Raw genomic sequence first — 6,535 nt, 5'->3', positions numbered from 1 at the left:
ATCCGTTTAAGCTTCTTCTTGTATTCACTTCGTCTATATCTTCTCATCCTTCACGCTTATCTTCCTCATTGTCATGACCGAATATCCACTTCGCCTCTCTTCCATTCCCGAAAATCCACTTCCACCGCCAAAATGAACTGATTGTTGCAATCTTTTTGGAAATACCTGCATGAGCCTCCAATTGAGTTACTCTCATCTCCATTTCATCTTTTTTTTTTCAGTTATTCCAATTCTCCCACATCCAAATACCCTTTCTTTCCAATGGCTGTTGGCCCCTTGAACATTAACCGGAACCCCTCTGCCACCGCCATCCCATAGATAGCTAACCTCCAATAATCCCGCAATATGAAACTCTGCTGCAAATTCGGTTGCAAGTTCATTCCACGTCCTAGCGACTATGTGGGAGGACGAACATGTATAATGGTCTTCTCTCGTGATATAACACTGCTAGAATTTTATTGCAAGATGGAAGATACATATGGCGGCCCTTTCGTCATCTGCTACAAACTTTCTGAACAAGACCTCCACACCCTCATCTCCATCACATCGGATGAAGACTTGGATAATATGATAGAGGAGTGTGACTGCCTATTAGAGGCCTCTGAATATGAATCCACTAAGCTTCAAGTCTTCCTCTCCCCTCATATGACAAGGAGAACTCTTTGACTGAGTTCAATGATAGCGATTCAAGTCACATTGTGGAAGTAACTTCTGATGCTAATGCCCGAAAAGACAATATAGAAGACACTACCTCCACTCTGCATTTAGATGTTAGAAGTAATGGATTCATGGATAAAGGTATTTATCTTATCATTCTTTTCCATAATGCCAATTTGGTTTCTTTTGATCCATCATGAATAGATTTTTTAAATGAATTACAATATTTCAATGCTCGAGCAGCTTAAATTTTCATGTTATTTAAATATTATTAGTGAAACAAATTTGGCTGTGCAGATAGTCAACCCACTATATGATGGGTCATATGCTTTATCTACTTGCAAAGAGTGTCATCAGGTTCATTGTACTACTCAACATTTTTTTTTGCTCATATTATTCTTCTTTAACACCTATATATATATATATATATATATATATATTCACTTGCTAAAACAATGACAATTTTTATTTCTCACACAAAAATAATGTTAAAATTTTAACAACTAAGCCAAAAGATTCTAATTTTCCATCAAAACAGATAAACTCTTCTCAAGAAAATTATACAAATTCATGTAATATTTATTAGGGCACAAATTAATATATTTTTTTCTAATATATATAAATAACTCCCTATTTTAATTGGGTCATCATTAAAATAGATCAATTTTATATATATATTTTTTAAAATGTAGCAATACTAATAAGAAAAAAAAAAGATGATGGATGAAAATTAACTATAAAATTACACAAAAAAAAAAAACTATAAAATTACACACTTTGATCCTTTATGATAGTCTTCGGCTACAACTTGACTACGTGGCAAAGATTAAAAGCAGGTTTTAAGTTTAAATTAACTTAAGGAGCCTCAACCTATTGAACTTCATTATCTATTGAAACCCATATTACATTCCACATTTAAATTAATAAAAAAATTTCTTTCCTAAGAAACCATATCTATATATATATATATATATAATCAAAATTTTCTTAAAACCAAATAATGCAGTAGCTTTTGAAACTCAAAAGATTTTTTTATTTTACGATGGAAAGTAAAATCTGTGTGCAAAAATATATTTTAACCAAAGACCATAGAATAAAACCATACTAAGCATTTCGACAAGGAATTAAGCAATTAAAATAAACTATAACAAGTGACAAACGTTAATTGTTATGCAAAAAAAAAACCAAGAACTTTAAAATATGTAATAAAATATAATTATTATTCGATATGTATTAATCCGCAATCAAATCTGACTTTTTTTATATCCTTTGTCAGCTTGATCAAGTGAGTTCTTTACACCACAACATCAATTATACGGATAAAAATTTCTTGAGGCATCTGATTCATACTCAATCTTTCATAATCAATGTCCTCATAATATGTCTGGCCCATCAAAGAAGGATTCATGTCTTGGACAATTTAAACTTATACAAGGTTTGTATATAGTTTTATAAGAGTAAAAGTATGAAGTATCAATATATAGTTATTATTATTAATTGAAATAAAAATATACAAATAAATTTTGTTATGTTTGATTATTCAAATTTAGGCATAGGAGAATTTGATCATGATCTTCATCATCTTGTTGAACGAGTAGATGATTGCTCCTCAATTTTGCTCCCATAATATATATCATTGCTCATCCATTTTGCTCCCATAATAGTCGAGTTTGGCCCGTATTGTTATCCTATCGAGTACTACCTGCCTTCAATCCGTTTTCCTGGCATGAAGAGAAACTTAAGTGAAGAAGACAACGAAAGTTTCTACATAGAGATTGAAGAGCGGATCATGCGCCTCATTTCGGATGACAATGAGGAAGAAGAACTAAAGAGGAAAAATGGAGCTCCTCCGCATGACTGGATACAAGTAAATGAGCTATGAAATAAGTCTCATATCACAGGCAATTAAATGTCATATCTTGTATATATGATAAATTGCACAATTGATATGACAAGATATGGTATACATGATACAAAACATGATTGATACATGTACGTGACATGATTGATAAGATTGGTATAAGAATATAGAATTCACATGAATCCTATGGCATATATGAAACACATTGCATATAATATTTATGATACATATGAATTATATAAATATTTAGTTTAAATATAATTATTTAGTTTTAAAGATATTCCACATTTTTGTTGAAAATAAAGAATTGCGACCTTGACGAATTGCGAGTGCTAGGTTTAGGAACCTTTGGAGCAGTTTATCATGGTAAATGGAGAGGAGCTGATGTTGCCATAAAGAATATCCATTATATATATTTTGCTAGCTAGATAATCTTAGGTACGAGAATGGATTGTATGTCTTTCAAATGCAAAAAAAAATAAAATTTTTCTATAGTATATTATCATCTCATTCCTGAAATTCTAACTATATGTCATTGTCTTTCATATTATTAGAGAGCTGACTTTTGGAATGAAATGTTCATTTTTACTAATTTGCACCACCCAAATATTATAGCTTTTTATGGTATTGTTTGGGATGGCCCTGAGGGGTCTTTTGCAGCCATCACTAAATACATGGTTAATGGTTCACTAGGAAGCGCACTCATAAACTATAACGAGTATGTTCTTTATTTTAGCTTAATACACCTAGCACTACAAATTTATCTTATTTTGTACTCATATATTTTTCGTTGTAATGGATAAATTATATATTGAATTTAAGTAGGTTTCTTAATAAAAGGAAACGACTATTATATGTCATAGATGTGGCTTTTGGGATAGAATATCTACACGATCAAAATATTATTCATTTTGATTTGAAAAGTGACAACTTGCTTGTTAACTTGAGGGATCCTAATCGACCAATATGCAAGGTATTAATTCATTTTTAGTTTTGTATCTATTTCAAGATTTATTATTTTTTATGTTTTCATGCAAACAATCCATGAAAATCTTTGTGTATATATGTTATGACTATTTTTTGTTTTGTATTCTAATTTGTTGTTGCTGTAACTTATTAATTGTAAAACTAAGACAGAATTTCATTTTTGAAAAGATATATATCAAGAGATTAGGATGAATAACCTAGTGAAGTTAATACCTTGTGATTATTTTCTAAAATTATGCGTTGTTTAAAAAGATAATAATTTCTTTACATTTTTTGTAATGATATGTATAATATTATGCAAATAAATATGCACAATTCTTATGCGAGCATTACTTAGGCTGCCTGACAAGTAAGCCATTAGAATCATTTTATATTGGTTGAATATATTAATGAATAATTCTTTGTGGATTAATATATTTATAGGTCGATCGGTGATTTTGGCCTTTCAAAAGTGAAGTGTAGCACCTTAATATTATGTGTCAGTGCACTTGGAACAATCCCTTGGATGACATCTGAGCTTATGAATGGAAGAAGAGATTTGATCTCCGTAAAGGTATATATACAAATTCAAATGCACGAAAAAATCAATAAGTGTTTATATTAAATTCTTTTTAATACTTGTATCATGAACCTAGGTTGACGTATTTTCTTTTGGTATTATGATGTACGAGCTTCTTATAGGCAAAGAGCCATATGCCAACATACCTGATGAAGCAAATATAGGTACCATTCTATCTCACATCATTTTTGTTGTACTAATATCACATGTAATTAATAATACGCATTATTAATAGATGAAATAGTTGACAACACTCTAAGGCCTTCAGTTCCAGAATCTTGTGACCCTGAGTGAAGAAGCTTGATGGAACAGTGTTGGTCAACATAACCATCAAAAAGGCCTTGCTTCATTGAGATTGCTAATAGATTGTGTTTCATGGCATCTCCTCATTTACAACAAAGCCAAACCTAATCATCTCAACAATTTTCTTGAAGGTGACTTCTACCCTACCAAAATTAAATTTTTAACATGCTTCTGAATTTTGTAAAAGGAAAGATTAAGAAGTTAAAATAGAATGGGCATAGAAAATTTTCATGTATAGTGTGGTCTTTTTTATTCAACTTAAAAAAGTTTTTGATTTGATTTCAGGCACTCTTCGTCTTACCTTGTGCCAAAATCGTAAGAATTTTTTTTCTTCTAATTTTAAACATACAATTTAATTTATATATTTCGTATTGCCATCATTTATTTTATTCGATTCATGAACATAGGTTGATGCGGCTTAATTATGCAAAAAGCAAATCATTATGGTGCATGAGGTGCATATCTCCCAAGTCAATTCTCATACACATCTTGGGGAGGTATGACGGCTCCGATCGGGATGACACTAATTTATTACATTATGTATGAATTCAATCAAACAATCAATGCCTCATAGCACGGTCTATGTCGACATCCTCATTTCCCAATTCTTCCAACTGACGATTGCTGTTAGCGAGGGTCTAGCACCGGCGGCTCAAACATCCAAGTTTCCTTTATATCTAAGGCTACGATGGACAACATAGTCATGTGATTGTTTCTATGAGGAGAGGAATGAGCTTGTCTTACCACTTTAAAAATAATATATGTTCTGTATTAATTTTGAAACTAGAGGCTCCATATATAGACATTGATTTTATAGCGGGTATAATTTTATTAATCATTTATTTACTTGTAGAAGTACAATAAATCATCATTTATTTAATATTTTATCTGTTTGAAATAATAAATTCAAAAAAATACCAGTCCTAAGCTCATATTAAAATAGTTGAGGGAATTTTTTTAAAAATAATTTAAGCCCTCGCTATAAGAATTTTCTAGCTCAACCATGAATTAATAAAACCACTAATTAAATATTATTTTGCCAACTTTTGATTCAAAATGGAAAATGTGAAAAATCCACACTAAAAATAATAATTTAACGATTGATTAAATTAAACAAATTTAATGAGAAATTGAAACAATCATGAACGTGAACCACTAACATGTTATAATTTGCAAATGCACAACAAAATCCAACCTTGATGAATTAGACTAAAATAAAAAAATAAAAAGCAAACAAAAGTGAATAAAAAAATAAAGTCACTTTAGAAAAATATATGAGAATCACACTGATGGAAGCAGATTATTTCTATCAATGTCATACAACATATCTAAAAGAATAAATTCCCAAAAAAGTGTACAATATTGAATATAAATAAAAAAATCATGTAATGAAAGTTTCTCCTTTAGAGGCCTTTAATTTGATTTGTATAATCATTTAATCTCACAAGATCAAGTGCCTGAGAAGTCCAAATAGTTACAAAGAAATTAATAGTTATAAAAAAATTCTAAGGCATGTAATGGGAAACTTGTTGGGATGGATTCATCGTATTTTCTTGATTGTATAAAAAAATAGTGAACATTATATTTAATTTGTGGTCTATCAAACTAAGAATTGCTTATCATAATTGTATGTTTTAATGAACATTAGAAAACCTATATCCTATGTTACTCTACATCAAACAATTTGGTTGATTTGCAAATTTCCTTGTGATTTGACCATGGTATCACTAAAAATATTCATAAGTTTGTGCTATTAGAATATTCAAGTAAAGGAATTATTGCAAGTAATGACTATAATAGAATAATATACTAAAAATAGAATTTAATTTATCGTCAGTTTAGACGAGTATTACCAGACTGTGAGATGACCTATTAAGCTCATTAACTTTATATCAGAACTTAAAATTGATGAAGCAGAAGAAGCCGAGAAAGATATGCTTCCTGTAAGAACTTGTTGGGTTATTTCGATGATAGTAGACATGCTAGCAAAAGAAAAATATGCTAAAGAAGCGGCTTCTGAATCTTGTCTGATGGTGCAACTAATTGACTATTGCTTAAACAAGGATTTGTATTTTCCAAATGAGGATGAATCAGAGCCCAACATAACATTGCAAATAGAGCTTTTAAAGCTAAGTGGATATTTTGAATCAGCAAATATATTTTTGGAG

The 6,535-nt window shown here is 30.2% G+C and overlaps 1 pseudogene; it reads left to right on the top strand.

The window, feature by feature from the left end:
* Window positions 1-465: 465 nt before the first annotated feature.
* On the top strand, window positions 466-4,475 carry LOC110110887 (annotated as a pseudogene).
* Window positions 4,476-6,535: the final 2,060 nt, after the last annotated feature.

This window comes from Dendrobium catenatum, unplaced genomic scaffold, assembly GCF_001605985.2.
Source record: "Dendrobium catenatum unplaced genomic scaffold, ASM160598v2 fragScaff_scaffold_743, whole genome shotgun sequence".
NCBI classification, from domain to species: Eukaryota; Viridiplantae; Streptophyta; class Magnoliopsida; order Asparagales; family Orchidaceae; genus Dendrobium; species Dendrobium catenatum.
The sequence above is the reverse complement of the archived record's forward strand: the minus strand, read 5'-3'. Positions and strand labels throughout refer to the sequence as shown.